We start from the raw sequence: 25362 nt of genomic DNA, 5'->3' as shown, positions 1-25362 counted from the left end.
ACCTGATAAGTGGGATATTCCCTCCGGGTCAGTATAATTAAATGCTTAAGACTGGAATGATAGACGGAAACGGAAATTTTGAAGATCATATTTCTCTTGCGTGGTTCATTTATATCGCGAAGTAGGTCCTATGGTCAGTGGCCGCAGTCGACCTAATATATCGATCCTTGACAGACTGGCCACACACAGTCATACAGCGAGTGTTAGCGCGCGGCTCGAGTGGTAGCCAGTAGCTCGCGAGGTTAGTTCGCGTCCGGACGAGGCGACATCTGCCACACAGGAGGTAAGTTACATTCAGCTGTCGGAAGTTTCGGAACCGGCAAAACAAGTGTGTCCGCTCTTTTCTCGGGCAATACTGTTATTTTATTATGTCCGACTGTACGTTGTTACAGGCTATCAAAGGTTTTTATGTTAACAATCTGTCTACGGTGAGAATTGGTAACATAATGAATTTTTGGTTATAGGGGTTGCACAAGGCTCTGGTCTTTGTCCTCTAGTCTTAATATTTTATCTGGATATGCTGAAATGTATAAAATGTCAGGAATATGGTTCGTAGTAAATATGGAAGGCAGTTTAACTTGGTCTTAAAGGCATATTGTTATGAAAGCCTGCATTCAACATATTGGGGTTTGAAAAGGTGCTTCAGGTATGACACGAAAATTAGTATTTCCAAGGTTAAACTCATGTCAGTAGGGAAGAAAATTAAGGAGAATGAACGACAGCGAATACAAACTGGACCAGGTGAATCATTTCACGTACTTCGCTTGTGTATTCTCCCCGGGTATTAGTGTTGTAAGTGAAGATCATTCAAGGCATGTGCAAAGCTAATGGAGTGAGCTCGCGGTTGCGATCAACGACGTTCTATAAGAAAGAAGTCAGCTCTCGGACAAAAATATCTTTTCAATAGGACCGATTTGGTGTACGGGAGCGGAAGCTGGATGGACTCAGGGTATCTGATAATTATAACAGACAAGAAAGTAGCGAGAACGATTGATTGCATGAACAGGAGGGAACAATGGCAGGAAGGTACTTAGAATGGCGAGATAAACGCTAGGTTAGGGATGACATCGATGGATGAAGTTGTAGGCATAAGCCGGCTTCGGTGGGGGGATCAAGTGGAGAGAAGAGAGGAGTATAGATGGAGATCAAGGTGACGATGACTTTTTTAATGAATTAAGGGTGCGAGGTGTAGAATTAAACCAGACTACATATTTTTTATGCATTTCACCAACTGTGGTGGTGTTTTGATTATTTTTCCACTAATGAATGGTTTCTGCTGAGTAGAAATTTAAGTGTGATTCATCCAATTAGAGAGATATTTGATCCGCTTTTTTACCCAGTTCGAAATGAATCTTTTATGCTTATGAAATAAAGAGGACTATTTCATCAAAATATATGCAGAATAATTATTGGATCTGTTTGGAAAAAACATATTTCACAAATATTCTTCAACTTCCAGGGTGAGTGGCTCAGGCATAGAAGCAAAAATTGGCGGATTCGATCCCGGTTCAGTACAATTATATTTGAAGGTGCTCAAATGCGCTAGACTCGTGTCGGTAGATTTACTGGCACGTAAGAGAACTCCTGCGGGACAACATTCTTGCCCTCGGTGCATTTGGAAATCATAAAACGGGTAGTGAGACGAAGACATTATTATTATTATTATTATTATTATTATTATTATTATTATTATTATTATTATTATTATTACAACTGGATGAGTTGGCCATGCGATTAGGGGAGCGCTGCTGTGAGCTTGCATTCGGGAGATTGTGGTTTCGAATCCCACTGTCGGCAGCCCTGAAGATGGTTTTCCGTGGTTTCCCATTTTCACTGCAGACACATGCTGGGGCTGTACCTCAATTAAGGCACGCTCGATTCTTTCCCAATCTTAGCCCCTTCCTATCCCATCGTCGCCATAAGACCTATCTGTGTCTGTGCGACGTAAAGCAAAAAATATTACACTGATTTTTCCCATTCCTTAGTGGGGTAGAAGGATGTGTTTTGATCATGTTTTACGACCGGATGCCCTTCCTGACGCCAAGACTATATGGAGGAACGTAATCACTATTGCGTGTTTCTGTGGTGGTTAATAGTGTGATGTGTTCTGTGAATATGAAGAGGAGAGTGTTGGGACAACACAAGTACTCAGTCCCCGAGCCAGAAGAATTTAACCATACACAGTTAAAATCTCCCGCCCGCCTGGAAATAGAACCCGGGACTATTCAGCGAATAAACAAGACATATTTTGCTGGGCTGAGTGGCTCAGACGGTTGAGGCGCTGGTCTTGTGACCCCAACTTGGCAGATTCGATCCTGGCTCAGTCCGGTGGTATTTAAAGGTGCTCAGATACGTCAGCCTCGTGTCGGTAGATTTACTGGCACGTGAAACAACTCCTGCGGGACAAAATTCCGGCACTTCGGCGTCTCCGAAAACCGAAATAGTAGTTAGTGGGACGTAAAGCCAATAACATTATTATTATTATTATTATTATTATTATTATTATTATTATGATTATTATTATTATCATCCAACTCGTTGGCTGAATGGTCAGCGTTGAGTCCTTCGGTTCACAGAATCCCGGGTTCGATTCCCGACCGGTTCGGGGATTTTAATCACGTCTGATTAATTCCTCTGGCCCGGGGACTGGGTGTTTGACCCAACACTTCCCTCTTCATATTCAGACAACACACTCACTAACGACCAATACAGAAACACACAATAGTGCTTACATCCCTCCATATGGGGTTGGCGTCAGGAAGGGCATCCGGCCGTAAAACAGGGCCAAATCCCCATGTGTGACACAGATCGCACCCACGACCCCACAGGTGTGGGAAAAGCGGAAAGTGATGATGATGATATTTTCACATCACACTTGCACTCTGTTGTAAACCGGACGAGTGGGCCGTGCGTTTAGGGGCGCGCAGTTGTGAGCTTGCATCCGGGAGATAGTGGGTTCGAACATCACTGTCGGCAGCCCTGGAGATCGTCCGTGGTTTCCCATTTTCAAAAGAAAAATTCTGGGGCTGTACCTCAATTAAGGTCACGTTCGATTATTTCCCAATCTTAGCCCTTTCCTATCCCATCGTCGCCATAAGACCTATCTGTGTCGGTGCGACATAAAACACATTGAAAAAAATCTACTCTTCTGAAAATAACACTACAACGCGTTAGACGGTGTATTTTAACTAACTTCTTCTTCTTCTCCTCCTTCTTCTTCTAATTACTAAGGCACCGTCTCCATACGGAGGTTGGCCATCCAAGTAGCCAGCTCTGATATCGACACTGCAACACGAGAAGCTTTTTCGGATGTAAGTCTGTACCAACTTCAAATGTCTTGTAGCCATGAATTTCTCCATCTACCGACGGACCGTTTCCCTTGTATCTTTCCTTCAATAATTAGCTGTATTGATAATGTTCACCCCTCTTAACATGCCCTAAGTATTATGTTTCCCTTTGTTTTGTAATAAGTAACAGTTCTTTATGCTTTTTCTTCCAATGGAGGACGCCGACATCTGAAATTTTCATTATCCAGCGTATGCGCAAGAGACGGTGATACAGATATATTTCAAAGGCCTTTATACGTTTTTCAGTACTTGGATCCAGAGTCCAGCTTTCACATCCATATAGGAGAACAGCGAATATGTAGCAGAGGAATTGCTTCCTGGCCTGCTCAATCTTATTAAGCGTGCAACGATATTTTCCATTTAATAATAATAATGAAAATGAAAACCTACAACCTGTTTTCCAGTCACTGACCGGGTTAGGGATGTAATGAATGAAACATATATAGGCTGTTATTACAATGGGGTCGCCACTCCCAAGGTGATTTATTAATGAGTGATAAATGACATGAAATGATAAGGGAGAGTGTTGCTGGAATGAAAGAGGACAGGGAAAACCGGAGTACCCGGAGAAAAACCTGTCCCGCCTCCGCTTTGTCCAGCACAAATCTCACATGGATTCACCCGGAATTTGAACCACGGTATCGAGCGGTGAGAGGCCGACGCGCTGCCGTCTGAGCCACGGAGGCTAATAATAATAATAATAATAATAATAATAATAATAATAATAATAGCCTAATAATAGTAATAATAATAATTTTACGTCGTTGCACTTGTTCTAAGTTTCTCCTGTGGGTGGTGGCCTGGAATACATCCACGGTAACTCCTGTCCTTCATGTAGGGGAGACGCCAGTAGCTTTTCATTTGGGAGCGTCGGGTGCTAGTGACCCGGAGGGATCCTATCTGAGACCTGACATTGCTTTCACTTGTGCCAGGCTCCTCACTTTCATCTATCACATCCGACCTCCCTTTGTCAATTCTGTTTTATTTTTCCGACCCCGGCAGTGTTAGGTTTGTGAGGTTTTCATTGGGACGCCCTTCGTGGCTCTTGTCTTTCTCTGTCAGATAGTTCATTCTTCGAATTGTCGGACCTCTTAGTTTCCCTCCTCTGAATAGTGTTAACAGAGGATGGCTGCCAATTTCTACTTCCTCTTAAAATATTAATCACCGGGCGAGTTGGCCGTACGCGTAGAGGCGCGCGGCTGTGAGCTTGCATCCGGGAGATAGTAGGTTCGAATCCCACTATCGGCAGCCCTGAAGATGGTTTTCCGTGGTTTCCCATTTTCACACCAGGCAAATGCTGGGGCTGTACCTTAATTAAGGCCACGGCCGCTTCCTTCCAACTCCTAGGCCTTTCCTATCCCATCGTCGCCATGTGTCGGTGCGACGTAAAGCCCCTAGCAAAAAAAATATTAATCGCCACCATATACCGGGAGTTAATCATGCAAATATCATTTTGGAGAATAAAAACTTTTATACCATTCCATGACTCTGGCGTAAGCGCGCCGCCTCTCATCACTTGGTTCTATGGTTCAATTCCCGGTCACTCCATGTGAGATTTGTGCTGGAAAAAGGGAGAAGGGACAGATGTTTCTCCGGGTACTCAGGTTTTCCTTGTCATCTTTCATTCCAGTAACACTCTCCACTATCATTTCATTTCATCTGTCGGTCATTAATCATTGCTCCAGAGGAGTGCGACAGGCTCCGGCAGCCGGAAAAATTCCTATCCTCACCACTAGATGGGGCTTCATTCATTCCTTCCATTCCTGACCCGATCGAATGACTGGAAACAGGCTGTGGGTTTTCAGATTCAATTGATCGTCCTACCAAGTTTGTCTTGTACGTCTGACCAGGCTATGGACTGTTCACTTGAGTTGACACTGAATTAATGGACTTCATATTCTCGTGTATTTTTGAACCATTCTGTTCATACAGCCAGTCTGTTCGTGTGTCACAGGTCCTCCTCTAGTTCTCGGTATTCAGCTTTACGCTCGGAATTGGCCGGGAAGCGGGCAATACTAAGAAGTGTTTGTTTTCTGGATCGAAATTGCTGTGCGTACTTCCACGAGACTAAGATACTTTATGGGAACTGTTTCTTCTTACAATAATAATTAGTGATGTCAAAACGCTTCACAATATCGATACATCGGTATTAAAATATCGATGTCATTGAAATATCGGCGTTCAAAATATCGATATATCGCCGATATGTATGTCTTTAAAATATTGGTGCTATTATCGATTATTGTAAATCTAGTTTCACATTTAACAAAATGATTAAAGGATTTATTAGGTTTAATAAGTCTTGACACAGATCAGAAAACAAGCTTAAAACAATGACCAAGTAACATGACCTTTTCACTACAATGACATATTATAAAAACATTTACAGCCGAAAGATGTTATGATACATAGAAAAACAGTATATACAAGGTGTCTTGCACCGAAAAACCGTATGGAAAAACTACAAACGTATAATTTGTGTACGAAGTACATCTAATCATTATCAGAGCTCTATAAAATAATTAAACATTTTCTTCCCAACTTCTTCCTCAGCACTGCAATTCCATTTGTTCGTGAAAAACAAAACATGATGATGATCTTAGGTAAATTTCCAATACCTCTTAGGTAAGCCATTTAGAAAAAGCAGCTTGGATAACAGTTTGTCATTTAATCGGTTTCTCTTTTCCGTGATGGTGTTACCAGGCTTTGAAAACAGTCTTTCTGCTGGGACAGAGGTCGCTATAATGCTCAAGTATTGCCGGGCTAACGTGTAAAACTATGCATACAAGGCATGCACGATGAATGCGTTGTGATATTATCACTGTATTTAACGAAGGGAATCGAGAAATGAAAATTCAAATTACGTAACTGTAGCGTGCAAATATTGAAAGGGTCTGAAAAATAATCAAATCGTAGCCAAAAGTATTACATTAGACAGAAATATTGATATATTGGGCACAAAATATCGATATCGACAACATATCAGACCTCAAAATATCGATGTCTATATATCTGTATTTCCATCTCAAAATATCGATATTTAATATATATCGATATTCGTTTGCCATCTCTACTAATAATAATACTCTACAAAGATGTCCCTCACAAATTCCTAAGATACGTCTTTATGAAATGGTCCTGAAGACAGTAGTTATGTATGCAGCCGAAACCCTATCTCGAACAGGACTCCTCGAAGAACTGGAGAAAAAGTGGCGCAGAATATTTAGGGGAATCATGGGATCCGACTAGAAGAATGGCTTCCATCAATAAAGATCCATTAAGGAAGTCTGTAACAACTTTAGAAAATTACAGACACGATGCGCAAAAGGCGGCCACGAGATTACGATCACCTCAAACGAATGGTCGGAAACAGGTTGATTCAAAACCTAAAACTACGATGTCTTCGTTTAGAAACATCACAGAAGACCTACAAGTGCTACAGATCAACCCCGCAGACGGCTTTGACAGACGTCCTTTCCGAAAAAAATATAATGACGAACGGGTTAAACCGAAAAGAAGACAGACACGGTGTCCCTTGCACAGAGGAACCCAAGCAGGCCTCTGAGAAAGAATGAGGGAATTCTGGGCTCCAAAGAAAGCAAAGTTCACTGCCAAATATAACAAGACAGAACGTGGTCTTCGATGGCCCCGACGAATAAATAAATAAAATAAATAAATAAATAAATAAATAAATAAATAAATAAATAAATAAATAAATAAATAAATAAATAAATAAATAAATAAATAAATAAATAAATAAATAAATAAATAAATAAATAAATAAATAGGCCCTCCTCTGTGGTGTAGTGGTTAGTGTGATTAGCTGCCACCCCCGAAGGCCGGGGTTCGATTCACTTCTCAGCCATCCTCGAAGTGGTTTTCCGTGGTATCCCACTTCTCCTCCAGGCAAATGCCGGGATGGTACTTAAGACCACGGCCGCTTCCTTTCTTTCCCTTGACTATCCCTTCCAATTTTCCCATCCCCCCACAAGACCCCTGTCAGCATAGCAGGCGAGGCCGCCTGGGCGAGGTAGTGGTCCTGCTTCCCAGTTATATCCTACGACCGAAAGTCTCCCGCCCCAGGACACTGTCCTTGAAGTGGTAGAGAAGGGATCCCTCGCTGAGTGCGAGGGAAAAACAAACCATGGAGGTTAAACGTATTAAGAAAGAAAGAAAGAAAAAGAATGAATGAAAGAAAGAATAATAAGGATAAGAATTTGAATAAGAAGATCGGGCGAGTTGGCCATGCGGTTAGGGGCGCGTGGCTGTGAGCTTGCATCCGGGAGATAGTGGGTTCGAATCCCACTGTCGGCAGCCCTGAAGATGGTTTTCCCCATTTTCACACCAGGCTGTACCTTAATTAAGGCCACGGCCGCTTCGTACCAACTCCTAGCCCTTTACTATCCCATCATCGCTATAAGAACTATCTGTGTCGGTGCGACGTAAAGCCACTAGCAAAAAGAATAATAAGAATATGTTGATGATGATTTATTTTTTGATTCACACCACAAAATTCTTGTAATTGTTTTGCAGACACCAAAGTGCCAAAATTTTCTTCCACATGAGTTCTTATTACGTGCCAGTAAATCTATAAATACAAGGCTGACTTATCTGACCACCGGACTGATCTGGCATCAAACCCCAGAACTTGAGCTCAGAAGACCAGTGCTTGACTGTCTGAGTCACTCAGCTCTGCTAATGCGAAATGAATCCGGGCCAATATTCGCGAACGGTTTGCTCCAGAAAGGAACATTCATCAACATTCAAAGCACTGGCTAACGTCGAAACTGACACGTACAGCGCGAGGCTGAGTGGCCATCAAATGAATTGTCCCTCGTGAACAGACCAGTTTATAGCCTAATAATGCCTCTCGTAAACACGCTGTGACGTAGACTCTCCCGTGATTGGCAGCCAAGTACCATAAATTACCGTGATAAGACCCGCCGTAAGTACGTATTGCTTAATGCACTCCATAAAATTCCATTTGACGTTACTCATATTAATGTGATTTTTTTTCTTTTCCTAGCGGATATTTTCTTCGATCAGTATTTTTCGTGTGTGTTTCTTTGACTTTTATTCAGCCTCGTGAATTTTACTTATTTTTGTTATTTAATGAAGATGAAAATCCACAATCTTTTTCCAGTCAGTGACCGAGTCAGGAATGAAATGAATGAAGCCCCCATCTAGCGGCGAGGGTGGGAATTGTGCCGGCTGCCGAAGCCTGTCGCACTCCTCTGGGGCAATGATTAATGAATAGCAGGCGAAATGAAATAATATTGGAGAGTGTTGCTAGAATGAAAGATGACAGGGAAAACCGGAGTACCCGGAGGAAAACCTGTCCGGCCTCCGCTTTGTCCAGCACAAATCTCACATGGAGTGACCGGGATTTGAACCACGGAACCCAGCGGTGAGAGGCCAGCGCGCTGCCGCCTGAGTCACGGAGGCTCTCTTTGTTATTTAATAATTTGGCCAGGTATAGACTCCTTGGAACCTAACAGTTAGCCGTTCTCTGCCTATCAGCAGGTATTCACATGCATTTTCCAAGCCGATCTGTATTCTGCCATCCTTTTAATATTCCAGTATCCTCCATTAATTTTCACACTGTCCATCATCTGATACCTTTTTCTTCTTCTCTACCTTCTCCCTGCAACATTTCCTTCCAGTGCCTGTGTTAATAAATATTTTCATCGTAAACAGTGGCCTAACCAATTGGTTTTTCTCTTGTGAATGGGTTTCTACGAACGTACTACGCTGGCGTAGCAGGGGGAGAGGTGATACTCCCACGTGGCGCGTCACAGGTGGCGGATTGTGCGGTCCTAACCGGACTGTCGCAGACAAGACGCGACTACAAGGGGCGACCAAGTGATGATTGAATTAGAACCATGAAACTACTTTTGATTTGTACCATCACGCGGGGAACACCATGGGTCGCCTTTATTTTCGAGTAGTGTCACTATGTTAGGTACACAATAGGTTTGTGATTAGTAGTAGCAGAGCGTGGTTCACAGTGGGTTTACAGTACCCGTCATTAGTACCACTATATGCGGAACATCACGGGCTTACGTTGCCTGTGGTTCGTACCACTATATGCGCAGTGACCAGCAGATTCCTCAGTGCCGTATTATGAATAAGATTTTAACGTGTTCACAAAATATTTTTTATCATATCAAAGTACAGATTCACAGAACGTGCCTCAGCTCATGTACAAGACTAATACGCCGCTAACGCGTAGCTATATTTAGACATTTTACATGAACTATTTTAAATGTGACTTTATATGAATTTTATCTAGTCTGTGTGTCCTGTTGCTATATGTAAATCTATTCAGGTGCTTGGTCTTATATATGGCTGATGATGACATTGTATACGTGTCGAAACCATTATAATTAAAATGTTGTAACATAATGTGTGTACAACAGTTGTGTATTTAAAAGGTGGATTCCATTACATTAAATTACTTTTTGTGATTCTCGGTTCAATACGGAACGTCCATTAAGTTTATAACTTTAGATAATTTTTATAAGACAGGAAAGGGCTAGAAGTGGGAAGGGAGAGGCCGTGGCGTTAATTAAGGTACAGCCCGAACATTTGGGAAACCACGGAAAAACCATCTTCAGGGCTGCCGACAGTGTGGCTCGAACCCACTATCTCCCGAATACTGGATACTGGCCGCACTTAAGCGATTGCAGCTATCGAGCTCGGTCAGTGTGCAAAGTGTAATGATTCTGATTAATATATACTGCAAGCCCAAGTTCTACAGCAATACAGTGGAAGCTCGATATCGTAAATAATTTCGGGAGCTAAATTTTATTTCGAGGTATCGAAATTTTGAGATATAGAGAATATCGTTTCTGAGCGTAAATGGCACATAACTGAATCATATGTATCTACGGGTTTAAAGTGAACACAACATTCCCAACAGCGTTTAAAAATATATAAACAATCTTTTTAATTACAACTCTTTATTATAGTAACTTTGTAGAAGACAGTAGACTGATGTCCATTAATATTTTTTTTAAATGCTATTTGTTCGGGGCTTCAACCCATGTGGATCTTTTGCCCCTAATGGCACCATATTGTATGAACCTGCGTGTAATTGGAATGGCGGTAGTGTGGAATGTTGTATGTGTGTGGAAAGGGAGATTAAGGACGTCACAACACCCAGTCTCCAGGCCAGGGATATTAATCATTACAATTAAAAACCTCTCACCCGGCCTGGAATCGAACTCGGGGCCGCCGGGTGACAGGCGGACGCGTTGCGCCCTACACCGCGGGGCCGGACTGTCCATTAAGAACTCCTCAGATTATTATTACTTATTTTCCTTAAATTGTACACGTACAATTTAGGGGTGCACATAAACTCTACTGAATATTTACATATATGTATTCAATTTTAAATTTACATATTTACACTCCAAACACTGTACTCTTAGAATAATACTTATCTTGATTTATTCTAAACATATTAGAGTAAGAAGACCAAGCCATTTATACTCATACTCATACCCCTGTATACACAGTCATTCACAACGCACACGCAGGCATACACATTTGCCCACATTCAACTGTACTTGCACCCATCTTTCTTGCAATTCTAATTTGTACAAGTTGTATACATCACATATGGAAATACATTTACATATACATTTTCTTTACTTCGCGGAGGAAGTGAGGAAGAGGAAGCAGCTGATGGTAGAAGGTTCCAAAGACGAGCAGACCTTACGCAAAACTCATTTAAATACGAGGTTGTTCTAGCGACGGGAGGGCCTCTTTCAACAGAGCGGTAATTAAGCTGCAGGTGGTGGAAAGGGGAGAGGTGTGTGTTGTCTGTCAGGGATTCCCCTCAGAATTCTCTGAACAGCCCTCTTCCTATAGAAATGCTTCAAGTAATTAATCAGCCCTTGGTCTGTAGTTTGGAGTTAAGTTCGGTGGCAAGAAGACCACCCGCACTGCCTTTAACTCCTGAGGGAGGACCTTGGGATGAGCAGGGAAGTTGTTTAAGAATAGGGCGATTTTCCTCCCTTCACCTTTCTTCTCATCAATACCACGCAGCCAATGGAGCTTGTCATCTACGACTTCAGGGGTTTCTTTCGTACGTGACCGGTAATGAATTCACACCCGTAAAACAGCGAGGCTTCGCCCATTTTCCGATCAGGTCCTATTAGCTCCCAGCAACACAGTAACCCTTTCTTTACTTGTCGACTGTTCCTCACAGACCACAAATGCTGATTGCACAGTTAATGTTGTACAAAATTCGAATTATGGAGTATTTTTTCCTTCAAGGGAGGAAGCGTTTACTTCGAAGAAATCGAGAAATTCGTGTAACCGAATTTCGAGTAACAGACACACGTGAAGAATAGGAGAAAGGCCGGAGTTACATCGAGATACTGTAAGGTCGAGTAATGGAGGTTCGAGATATCGATGTTCGACTGTATTTAAACGTGTAATTTAAGTGGGAAGCAGTGAATGTGAACTGCTTCTGAACAAAGCAGCACAATAAAATCTCCACCATCGGAGCCGGGACTTACGATGCTATCGTTTCCTTTTTAATGGATATGGATCACCCATCTGACATACCGAGGCAATAACCGAGTAAACGGAGAGAATGTCGATTTTTTTCAATGGTTATGTATTCCGTCGAGATTCGTCATCACTATACCTTGGATTTGTAGGTGGTAATAGGTTAGAATGCAAAGTAATTTCGTTTGTAGGAAGTGTCATGCAACCCGTTGTACCATAATGTAGGAAGAGTAGCATAAATTCAAGGAGTTCTATAGGCTGTACCCCTAATATCTATGCAAATCTCATAGCGTAATCGTTGTACAGTGTAGGGTATACTTGTTACTGGCTTAGGTACGTTTGCATTCTAACCTATCAGCACCTAATAATCCGGACTCTAGTCATCACTGTGGTGAGTGAAGAGTTCCCAGGCGGGAACACGAGACGTTGTTGTTCAACAGCTCAGAGGGAAGTAATAAAAAAACTGGTTCGCTTGCAGGATGTTACAAAGAAAACTTCCTGCTGTGTCACACAGTGACGTACTCTGCTTGGAGTCTGCTGACCAGCCTATCGCAGAGATCACAAAATCAAATCAGTCACCACTGATCTGTCCGACTCGTTGGCTGAATGGTCAGCGTACTGGCCTTCGGTTCAGAGGGTCCCGGGATTGATTCCCAGCCGGGTCGTGGATTTTAAACTTTATTGGTTAATTTCAATGGCTTGGAGTGGGTGTTTGTGCTGTCCCCACCATCCCTGCAACTCACACACCACACATAACACGCAGTTACCTACACATGGCAGATGCCGCCCACCCTCATCGGAGGGTCTGCCTTACAAGGGTTGCACCCGGCTTGAAATAGCCACATGAAATAAGTAAACCACTGATCTGCATTTAGGGCAGTCGCCCAGGTGGCAGATTCCCTGTCTGTTCGTTGTTGTGTTGTTTCAGACATCAGTCCATAGACTGGTTTGATGCAGCTCTTCATGCCAGCCTATCTGTGCTAACCTACCTCCTACATCTGCTGTAATCTGTTTGTTATATTCATACCTTGATCTACCCTACTGTTCTTATCACATAGACTTCCCTCAAAAACCAGCTGCACAAGTCCTGGGTTTCTTAAGATGTGTCCTATCATTTTATCTCTTCTTCTCGTAAACTTCAGTCAAATCGATCTCCTCTCACCAGTTCATTTCAGTACCTCTTCATTCGTGATTCCATCTATACATCTCACCTTCAACATTCTTCTGTAACACCACATTTCAAATGCTTCTATTCTCTTTATTTGTGACCTAGTAAGCATCCATGTTTCACTTCTGTATAATTACTCCCTCCAGAGGAAAGTCGCAAGAACAGTTTTCTAGTTCCTATATCAATGTTCGAAGTGAGCAATTTGTTTTTTCTTATGAAAGCTCTTCCCTGCCTCTGCCATCGTTAGTTATTTTACTACCAAAGAAACAATATTCATCTACTTCCTTTAAGACTAAGCTAATATTACCTGCACCACTTAATTGTGTTCGACTGCACTCCATTACGTTTCTTTTGGACTTATTTATTTTCATCTTGTACTCTTTACCCAAGACCCCGTCCATGCCATTCAGCAATCTCTCCAGATCCTCTGCAGCCTATTGCTTAAATAATTGCAACGTTCGGAAATTCATTGAACGTCTCCCTTGGTGAATTACTCCAACCCCAAACTCCTCTTCCTATAAACGAATATTTGGCCCAATTTGTCTTCTTGAATTCCAACTTTATCTTCAAACATTTTCGCCTGCTAAATGTCATTCCGCGCAATCTCTCCACTGACAGCTAGGAGCATACCGCTTAGTCGAACAGCTCGTCTCCTGTCTCCCAAGTCTTCCCGGTTCAAACTTTGGAACATTTTCGTGCCCCTACTCTTTTGTCGGAAATCAGCCAGAAAAAATCGAGCTACTGTGATGAAAAACATGGCTCTGCATTGCCTGAGAGTAATACCATTATGTGAGGAATATAATGGGTTTGTGATGCCTGTGGGCGTTACTAGAATGTGTGATGCACGGTGGGTCTACATTGCCTATGATGTGAAGAACTCCACGGGCCTGTGTTGCTTGTGAGTAGTATTACTGTAGGAGGAACACCATGGTTCTGCTTTACCAGTTAGTAGTACCATTATGCTGGGCCTAGCTGTTAGGCCCCTTTAAACAACAATCATAATCATTGTTACCGTGTTTTAGCGGTAGGTAGAGGCGTAAGAAGGTGCGGGCGTGAATGGGTTTCAAACTACGGAATCAAAGTTAATGTAAAAGTAATTTAAAATTTAACTAGGTTATATTTTCTTTTCAAAAACAAAGCAATAACAGACATGGCAGGTACAATGTAGCAAAACAAGGGGAGATACAATATTTACAGGTTTTGGGCTTCACGCCCTGACTTCTGTGATCAGCTCAGTTTTACCACAAACACAAGTTTTAACAGAGGGGCAGAAAACCCCATTCATCCCTAGGAGCCCCTGGTTCCGAATTACACAGAAAAGCCTCCACGAGGCATATGACACTCCATTTTCAAAAGAGCGATCCGCTCTTAAAATTTAAGCCTCTCAAAGGCCAAACCAAACTCTACCTTCAAGCTGTCCTCTAAGGACGTATTCACAGGGGTAAAATACCCAACCTACAGAGGTCTATTACATGAAAAGAAGGTTGATTACATGACCTCTAAAAGAACAATTTGAGAGGAGGCGATCTTGCACTCCTAATACACTTTGTTTTTTAAAACCTAATCTGGCTCTGGGCCGCTAACGCAAGGGCTAATCCCATACTACAGAGGTGACTTAGAGAAGAACACTTTACATTACATAAACTAAGAATAGTTTGAGAAAATAAGTTCACCTCAAAACAAATGTGAGTGGGAGCTCGAGAGGGTTAGCACTCTCTATTCCAATATGTAGCTTTACAAGAAAAAGATGAAAAGAGTAATTACATTTTAGGAAAAGGTTACATGATGGAAATGCTTCGAACCCGCCGCGAGTGTTAAACTGCCGACCTAGCAAGAAAAGAAGTTATTAATAGGCCATTACCTGGTGTTGAACGGCTGAAGAAGAAAGAGGCGCTTCCCGCCTCCTGCTATGTACTTAATACACTGAAAGATGGAACAGAAGTGGCCCGGAGACCCCCAAATCAGCAGTTTATATCCTCTCGCGGAAGATTCTAGGCGTTAGGGGAAAGAAAACACCCTCCCACAAAATCTTTATTGGCTAGGGAAAAGAAACCCCTACAAAGAGGAAGAAGAAACACATTATTGGTGGAAAATTAATTAAAGAAATTCGGGATTGGCTAGATCCAAACTAAGGGGAAAAAGAGGGGTATACAGCCAACTTAAACAATGACAGAAGGAAATTTAACAAAGAACAAACTCTTGAAATAAAAATTTCTCCAACAAAATAGTTCTTTGACTCCGCACTAGGTCGCACTATTGTTGATCTTCAGTAGTGTCCTCTAGAAGAGAAAGTTCACACTTCTTACTTCAAGCGAAACAAAAACACATCAAAAGTGACACAGTTCAAAAACTCAAAATTTTCCACGTGGTGACATCTTCTGAGAAAGTAGAGAATTAATAGAATAGATAAAGTTCAACCTTCCTCCAGAAGAGGAGTTTCAACTGGCGCAACTTTTAAATAAACAGAGTAGAGGTGTACCGCCCGGTACAGACCTCCCCCCCCAAAAGTTCCTCCAAGGGGTAACACAGAAGAACATAAGCTTTGTTTCCAAAATAAGGTCCAAGTTTTGATGTTGATATTAAGATTAATTGCGGAAGCATTTATAAGATTTTAGTAATTTGGTTGGTTGCAATTTCAAAATTTTGTTGTTGCCGGTGCAGTAAAGTTTTTCTGTTGTAGTAGTTGAATTTCTGAAGATAAACCTTTAATGCTTAAAAGTGAAGAAAAGTTTTGCAATGTCCACCAAATATTGTTGTTAAATTCCCAAATGTAATTATTGCTTATGGTGACTGTCCATGTAGTTGATGTAGATTGAGTCGGATGGCCAGACCGGCCGTTGCAGCTTGCGTCCAACGGAGGCCGCTCGGACCCCTCAAGTACCCTGAGATACCGCTCGCCCGCACTATGAGGGGAGCAGAGGTGTTGAAGTACGCCGCGCCCGCGGTGAACAGATACAGGCTGCGGGCATGTAGCAGGTCGTGCGCCGCACATCAGCCTTGGCCGGGAGGTGAGCTCCGGCTCGCCGTGCACATGTCGTCCTCGCTGGAGAGGAGGGGGCCCATCCCCCTCCCCAGTCGCTGCACGGCGCTGCGCGGCTGCGGGGGCGCTGAAACATTAAAGCTAGGCGGCAGAATTGTGTTGGACAATTATTTTCTTTGAGGGTACAGGCTTGTAGAGAGAGTGAGGGGCCAGCGGCGTGCAGATATTCATGGTATTCATTAAGCCACTGTGTAGAGTGGAGCAGGAGACGGGAGCGTGGTAATGGCCGTGGCAAGAACAGGATGGCAGTTTAACGGGTCGGGGCAGGTTTTACATAAGGCTTACATCTAAAACCAAAATATTACAGAAGGGGCAGAATGCCTTAAAAGTGAAACTCAAAAAAAATATAACCTTCATATCCTTTCAAAATAATATGGAGCAAGTTAACACAGAAATTACACCGGTTTCACCTGGGACAGGTGAACTCTAAATATCCTCTCGGTGGCTGGATTACTTAGCAATAAGGTAACCGGCGTAAGAAAATCGAGAATGATACAAGGCCCATGAAATCTGGGGGCAAGCTTGCCCGCGGGAACAAAATTTTTGACCATAACCTGGTCACCTACCTTCAAAGTGGTGGGTCTCCGTCCACGATCATACCTTTCCCTAACCTTTTCATGAGACACTTTAAGATTAGCTTTAGCCTTCTTCCAAAGATCTTTAATGTTGTCCGGATCTATTGTCTCGGGCAGAATGTCATTCAGAGACCAGAGGTTAGAGAGCGGCGTGTTGGGAACAAACTTAAACATTAAAGAAGCTGGAGTAAACTTGTGAGATTCATGAACCGCCGAATTCAAAGCAAAAGCTATCCAATGCAGGGACGTGTCCCACCTGGAAGGATCTTCATGATGATAGGCAATGAGTGCGGACCTGAGATTACGGTTAACCCGTTCAGCCAGAGATGGTTGAGGATAATAAGCAGATGTAGTTACATGAGAGATGGACAAGTCAAAACAGAATTTACGAAATAAATTTGATGTAAAAGCCTTAGCATTATCAGATACAATATATTGACACGGACCAAAAGAAGCAAAAATAGAATTTAGGCAAGTAATGGTGGACTGAGCGGTAGCCAGCTTAGTCGGAAATAACCAGGAAAATCTTGTAAAACCATCTACACACACAAGGATGAACTTGTTGGCATTACCCTTTGACTGGGGGAAGGGTCCCACATAATCGATATACAGGCGTTCCATGGGGCGCGACGCTTGATGAGAAGACAAAAGGCCTACTTTAGTGGACATGGTGGGTTTACTGATCAAACAAGATTTACAAGCTTTTACAAGTTCTCGAATTTCACCGTCCATACCTTTCCATATGAACATTTCACGAATCTTTTCACGAGTTTTAAAGATTCCAAGATGCCCCCCCAATGGGGTCTCATGATAGTATTTGAAGATCATAGGTACAAGAACCGCTGGAACAACAACTTTCATCAACTTATCATGCCTCGAAGGGCAACATAGAACACCATTCCTCAGAACATAAGGGACAACATGTTCCCCAGAAGAAAGGGTTTCCATTATAGGAGCCAGCGTCGGATCTTCACGTTGGTATTTCTCAATATCCCTAAAAAGCATGGGAGCACCTGTTAAGATGGCATTAACACCAGATAGTATGGACTCGGAAGGTGATGAACTATCGACCGGTTCGTGGGTCTCGACGTCGTTATGAAACATACGGCTGAGTCCATCAGCAACAACATTTTCGGTACCTCTGATATGTCGTACATCAAATTGGAAGGCAGAAATACGGATGGCCCAACGGGCTATACGACCAGTACGACGCGGCCTACCTAAGACCCAGCTTAAGGCTTGATTATCTGTCTCCAGATCGAATTTGACGTGTTCCAGATAGAGACGGAACTTTTCTAAGGCGAATAAGACTGCCAAACCTTCGAGCTCATAGATGGAATACTTGGCTTCTTGAACCGATAGAGTCCTAGATGCATAGGCGATGGGACGCCTCCCTAGTTCAGTCTCTTGAAGAAGGACTGCAGCTACAGCTGACGACGACGCGTCCGTTTGGACGATGAATTTCTTCGAGAAATCAGGCATAGCAAGTACAGGGGCATTACAGAGAGCTAATTTAAGATCTTCGAAAGCGGCTTGTTGAGAAGGTCCCCACTCGAATTTGATGCCTTTCCTACGAAGAAGGTTTAAGGGCGCCGCTCTATTAGCGAAGTTAGGAATAAACTTCCTGAAGAAATTCACCATACCAATGAATCTAGCGATACCTTTGATGTCCTTAGGAGGTTTAAAATCACGGATGGCCTGTGTTCTAGAATGATCGACAGCTACCCCATCGGGTGACACAATATGCCCTAGGAATGACATAGAGGGCTTAGCAAAGGCAACCTTGGACAACTTGACAGTTAACCCAGCCTTACGAAGGCGATTCAGAACTTCTCGCAGATGATCTAGATGTTCTTCAAAAGTCTCGGAAAATACGACGACATCATCCAAGTAGTGATATAAGTACTCAAATTTGATGTCGGAGAAGACCCTATCTAGTAGCCTAGTGAGCACAGCTGCCCCCGTGGGGAGCCCGAAAGGCACGCGGTTGTATTCGTATAAATTCCAGTCCGTGGCAAACGCAGTAAGATGTTTAGACTCTTCGGCAAGGGGAATTTGATTATAGGCCTGATTCAAGTCCAAGATGGTGAAGAACTTGGCCTTACGAAACCATGAAAAGCAAGAATGAAGGTCGGGAAGGGGCACAGATTGCAACACCACCTTCCGATTGAGAGCCCTGTAATCAATGACAGGCCTGAAGCCTCCTTGGGGTTTCGGGACTAGAAAAATAGGCGAAGAATACGCTGACTTAGAGGGCCTAATAATACCATCCTTCAACATCTGATCGATGATTTCTTTCAGAGCCTTCATTTTAGGTGGAGATAGTCTATACGGTGGAAAGCGAACAGGAATCGAATCCGTGACCTCGATTTTGTATTCAATAAGGTCAGTAACACCAAGAGTATCAGAGAACACCTCGGGAAACGACTGACACAGTTTCCGAATACTATCAGCCTGCTCCTCAGGTAGATGTCTAAGGTCTAACAACATCTCATCCTGGGTAGGCGAAATAGATGAACATGATACAGAATTACACTTTAACAAGGGAATTCTACAATTGGACGCAAATTTGAATGTGCACGACCTACTCTGGAGATCGAGCACAAGACCAGTGTGAGAAATGAAGTCCGCTCCCAATATGATGGGGCAAGACAAACGCTTGGCCACAAACAATTTGATCTTCCATGTAAATTTAAAAACCCGAATTTTGACATGTAAGGAACCTAGAATTTCTAATGGAGATGAATTAGCCGAAACATATTGAACAGGAGAAGAGACATAGTCAGGGAGTTTACAAACAGATTTCAATTTAGAATACCAATCAGCCGAAATAATGGAACAAACACTGCCTGAATCTAAGAGAGCTGTTATAGGCTCGTTATTTAACTCAATCTTAAGAAAAGGAACAGGTGCGGGGGTATCCGCCGCAATCCTAAGACACTCTTTAGGGCATTCAAAAGATGAATTTGAAGGCTGGTCGTTCTCTGCATTTACAACCTGTTTACTAGGGGCTGAGTCTCGGGAATATGGATTAGTCGGCTCAGCCGACGCCACTAGTCACTTTTTATTATTGGCATAGCTGGAATTTGCACCAGAAGTTGAGCAGGAGGGGGTGCTATTTGAGTTTGGGCAATTCTTGGCGATATGTGAGAAGGCCCCACACTTAAAACAGCCTTGTGATGACCCTGCTCCATTCCTTGTCCCACTTGACTTGATCAGAGGACACTTATTCCGCAGATGGTCAGGCGACCCACAAGCATAACATTTACGGGGATTGACTGGTCGGCGAGGTGGAGGCCGAGTGTTACTAAAGGAAGGCGGGGGTTCTTTCGCCACACGCAAGGAATCGGCATACCTAACTCCTTCCGCAGAGACGGCTAATGCTTCCAGTTCAGAGAAGGTTTGCGGGCACGCCGCGAAACACAAATATGACCTGTAGGGTGGTGAAATCCCTTCAACAATAGCTTGCACGATCTGATCCTCAGGGAAGTGGAGAGCAAACACCCTAGTATAAAACTTAATATCTTGGATGAAGTCTGCCAGGTTTTCATCCAAGCGCTGTACCCGATAATAGTATTTCTGAATAAGGGAGGACCTGGCCCTAGCCGGGATGAAGTTAGCTAGCAAATGGGCGTGGAAATCCTCAATAGAAGATTGCTCGGCAATGGCTCTAACTATTTTGTCAGATAGAACACCAATAGCATAAGGATAGATAATTTGCAAAATTTGACATGGGGAAAGAGAAAACACAAGGGCATGATCCTGAAATTCCACTAGAAATCTTAAAAATGAAATTACGTCACTGGTGGTGTTGACGGAAAACTTAGAGATACCTCTAAGCAACATTGCCAATGGATGAGGCAAGCTGCTGAACCCAGGTGTCATAGTCGTTAAAGGTTTCAAGGGCAAGGAAGTTAATTCAGAGCGGATGTTACTCAATGACGCACGGCGTTCAGATTCGTTGTTCGATGGGGCAGAGATAGTTTGAGCAGCAACGGTTATCCTATTGACTTCTCCCTGAGGAGGCTCTTCCTCGTTACCTACATTCACCGTGGCGGGTTGATCAGTTTTGGGAGGAACTTCGCCGGTTAGCAATTGAGTGACCTTATTAGACAATTCAGAAATAGTTTCAAGGAGCGTATTAGCGTCCTTCCTCTGGACGTCATTCACCTTTAGAGACAACAGATCATTAACTCTATTTGCAAAGTGATACAGCCTGCCTTGCACACGCTTAATTTGATTAGGAGATGGATCGTTTTCATCAAAAAAGCTGACTACCGATGCTAGCCCAGTAATATTCTCGACAATCGTGGAAAGAGAGTCGTCAATTTCTTTCTCTCCCAAATTGGGGATGGAAATGGGCAAATCAAGGGACTCTCTAAGCTTGTTAGTGTCTATTGCAACCGTGCCTCCAGATTGAACGTTTCTGATAGTTAACTCATATATCAACTCCTCTTTGCGCAAGTAGTTAAGGAGGAGAACATCGCGAGGGCCGGGGATGATGACAGAACAATTTTGAAAAACTCAAAAAATTCCAGCAACTGAGAAAATTGTTAGAGTTCGAATCAAAGCAATGTTTAGCCGTCAAAAGGGGCTAAATTGAGACCCATTCAACCACGCTCTGCTACCACTTGTTACCGTGTTTTAGCGGTAGGTAGAGGCGTAAGAAGGTGCGGGCGTGAATGGGTTTCAAACTACGGAATCAAAGTTAATGTAAAAGTAATTTAAAATTTAACTAGGTTATATTTTCTTTTCAAAAACAAAGCAATAACAGACATGGCAGGTACAATGTAGCAAAACAAGGGGAGATACAATATTTACAGGTTTTGGGCTTCACGCCCTGACTTCTGTGATCAGCTCAGTTTTACCACAAACACAAGTTTTAACAGAGGGGCAGAAAACCCCATTCATCCCTAGGAGCCCCTGGTTCCGAATTACACAGAAAAGCCTCCACGAGGCATATGACACTCCATTTTCAAAAGAGCGATCCGCTCTTAAAATTTAAGCCTCTCAAAGGCCAAACCAAACTCTACCTTCAAGCTGTCCTCTAAGGACGTATTCACAGGGGTAAAATACCCAACCTACAGAGGTCTATTACATGAAAAGAAGGTTGATTACATGACCTCTAAAAGAACAATTTGAGAGGAGGCGATCTTGCACTCCTAATACACTTTGTTTTTTAAAACCTAATCTGGCTCTGGGCCGCTAACGCAAGGGCTAATCCCATACTACAGAGGTGACTTAGAGAAGAACACTTTACATTACATAAACTAAGAATAGTTTGAGAAAATAAGTTCACCTCAAAACAAATGTGAGTGGGAGCTCGAGAGGGTTAGCACTCTCTATTCCAATATGTAGCTTTACAAGAAAAAGATGAAAAGAGTAATTACATTTTAGGAAAAGGTTACATGATGGAAATGCTTCGAACCCGCCGCGAGTGTTAAACTGCCGACCTAGCAAGAAAAGAAGTTATTAATAGGCCATTACCTGGTGTTGAACGGCTGAAGAAGAAAGAGGCGCTTCCCGCCTCCTGCTATGTACTTAATACACTGAAAGATGGAACAGAAGTGGCCCGGAGACCCCCAAATCAGCAGTTTATATCCTCTCGCGGAAGATTCTAGGCGTTAGGGGAAAGAAAACACCCTCCCACAAAATCTTTATTGGCTAGGGAAAAGAAACCCCTACAAAGAGGAAGAAGAAACACATTATTGGTGGAAAATTAATTAAAGAAATTCGGGATTGGCTAGATCCAAACTAAGGGGAAAAAGAGGGGTATACAGCCAACTTAAACAATGACAGAAGGAAATTTAACAAAGAACAAACTCTTGAAATAAAAATTTCTCCAACAAAATAGTTCTTTGACTCCGCACTAGGTCGCACTATTGTTGATCTTCAGTAGTGTCCTCTAGAAGAGAAAGTTCACACTTCTTACTTCAAGCGAAACAAAAACACATCAAAAGTGACACAGTTCAAAAACTCAAAATTTTCCACGTGGTGACATCTTCTGAGAAAGTAGAGAATTAATAGAATAGATAAAGTTCAACCTTCCTCCAGAAGAGGAGTTTCAACTGGCGCAACTTTTAAATAAACAGAGTAGAGGTGTACCGCCCGGTACAATCATCATCATGATTTTAGTAATATATTTCTTCTTCTTCTTCTTCTTCTTCTTCTTCTTCTGCGCGAATGGGTCACTTAGGACCACACGGAATCAACATTTGTTTAGCTTTCCTCTTTGCCCAATAACCCCATGGCACTACAGCCCTTGAAGGACCTTGGCCTATCAAGCGACCGCTGCTCAGTCCGAAGTCCTGCAGATTACGAGGTGTCGTGTAGTCAGCACGACGAATCATCTCGGCCGTTATTCTTGGCTTTCTAGACCGAGGTCTCTATCTCATCGTCAATAGCTCCTCAATTCTAATCACGTAGGCTCAGTGGACCTCGAACCAGCCCTCAGGCCCAAGTAAAAATCGCTGACCTGGCCGGGAATCGAACCCAGGGCTCCGGGGCTCCTACACCACCGCCTTGCCCAATAGTTCTTCATTTTCATCATCCCACCAAGTGCGCCGTGTTGGTTTCTTCTCATCGTCCTCAAATCTCCTTGTGTGAAGAATTTTCCTGATTACATTCCTATCTTGCTGATTTGGTGATCCTAATTCAGTGGGGTCTTTCTCTACTCCCTTGTACAATTTTGATCTCCTACGTTTGATCTGCAGAAAAATGTGTGTTCGATAAGTAAGTCTGTTGTTATTTATTCATTCTTTCCAAATGACTTAAACATTCATTTCGTCGCAGTCTCACTAAATCGGTCAATTTAGATGTTTTTTTAAAGAAATTGATTTGAGTCTGAGGTAATGTATATCTATTTTTAATTCTGGGCCCTAAGATGTTTCATTTTCCATTCCTTAATCTCTAAATGTTCCTTTAAATTTTTATGATAAAAATTGAGCGTTTCTGAAGCATAAAGAGCTTGAGGTTTGATGACGAATTTTACTCTTCGAGGACAACCATTTTTATCATAAAAAAGTATTATAAAAATCTTGATTTACATATTCGGACACTGGTTTACAAGAAAAGCTGAATCTGAAAGCAGGAAAGGCGTAGACCGGACCAAGAAAGGAACAACACTGACAACGAATACAGGAATACGGCGCGGGGAAGGAGACAGTTGAAATGGTGTGATGTTTCGTATGAATTAAAACTGAGGAAGCTTTTAGTGTTTTAAACTTTAAAGTGACTCTCCTAAAAAATTAAATTACCTTGGGTAAGCCGCTGTTTTTACCTGTGCCGGGAATCGAACCTGTGGCCGCCGGGTGACAGGAGGACGCGTTGCCCCCTACACCGCGGGGCCGGACTGTCCATTAATAACTCGTCGGATTATTATTACTTATTTTCCTTAAATTGTACCTGCCTGTCGTAAGAGGCGATGAAATTAGAACCATGAGAATACTGGTGATTATTACCACCTTGCGAAGAAAACCATGGGTTACGTTACATAGGAACAGTACCATTATGCGAGAAACGCTACGGGTCTGCCGTTGTTTGTGATAAGTGTATCGTGTGCATTCCACTGTGTTCAGACTGGGTCTGCGTTACCTTTTTGTAATACCACTTTAATGAGAAACAACATGGGTCTACGTTGCCTGTGATTAGTGCCACTATAGGAGGAACATCACAGGTTTGACTGGCGCCCGTATTTGTACCACTATGCGAGGAACACCATGGGTTTGTGTTGCCTGTGAACGTTACCATAATGTGTGATAGAACGTGGGTGTACATTACCTGTGATTAGTGCCACTATAGGAGGAACACCATGGTTCTGCTTCACCAGTGATTAGTATCATTATGAGGGGTCGTGACATGGAAGATGATGATATTGTGAATTGGATCCACTGTTTTGTTTTTTTGTGTTTTGTTTTGTTTTGTTTTGTTTTGTTTGGTTTGGTTTAGGTTGGTTTTGTTTTGTTTTGTTTTTGTTTTTGTTTTTGGTTTTGTTTTGTTTTGTTTTGTTTTGTTTTGTTTTGTTTTGTTTTGTTTTGTTTTGTTTTGTTTTGTTTTGTTTTGTTTTGTTTTGTTTTGTTTTGTTTTGTTTTGTTTTGTTTTGTTTTGTTTTGTTTTGTTTTGTTTTGTTTTGTTTTGTTTTGTTTTGTTTTGTTTTGTTTTGTTTTGTTTTGTTTTTCATCAACATTCGTTTTGGACACATTTTGAATTTCGTTTCGTTCATCTAGTACCATTAAGGGGCCGGTGTCCTAGCTGTTAGGCCCCTTTTAACAACAACAATCATCATCATCATCATCAAGCCGATGCTTTCTTTGGACTCTTCATTTGCGACAAATCTAGATAACGAACTACGAGGTGACCGACCTGAACTCAAAGACCGGTCTATACCACTGATCACCTTAACGGTTGCTACATGAATCACACAGTGGACCGCCAGACCATAAGTGTGAACAAGTGTGTGTCTGTGTGAGATCTGCGCCGACATGTGTTGGCGAGTCATTACGAGCACCAGCTTCTGGAGCAGATCCAAAAACACTACGGGAGTTCCAGTGCCCTACCTCGATACTTCGTATTCTCTTACCTTCAGATCCATTTTTTGTCTATCATATTGTATTGCCGAATTTCGTTACGATGTACGAGTTAAGAGATGATGTTGTTTGAGTCATCAGTCCATAGACTGGTTTGATGCAACTGTCCATGCCACCCGATCATGTG

General features: G+C 42.6%; 1 protein-coding gene across 1 annotated transcript in view; it reads left to right on the top strand.

Annotated features, from left to right (window-relative positions):
• Positions 1 to 246: 246 nt before the first annotated feature.
• The window catches only part of LOC136885036 (uncharacterized), a 113854-nt gene continuing 88738 nt past the window's right edge, over positions 247 to 25362 (top strand). The window contains exon 1 of the mRNA XM_067157421.2: positions 247 to 283. The gene's annotated coding sequence lies outside the window, so the exon portion shown is untranslated. The remainder of the gene's footprint in view (positions 284 to 25362) is intronic.

The sequence above is a fragment of the Anabrus simplex genome, chromosome 13 (genome assembly GCF_040414725.1).
Source record: "Anabrus simplex isolate iqAnaSimp1 chromosome 13, ASM4041472v1, whole genome shotgun sequence".
NCBI lineage: Eukaryota > Metazoa > Arthropoda > Insecta > Orthoptera > Tettigoniidae > Anabrus > Anabrus simplex.
This window is presented reverse-complemented; position numbering and strand designations above follow the sequence as displayed.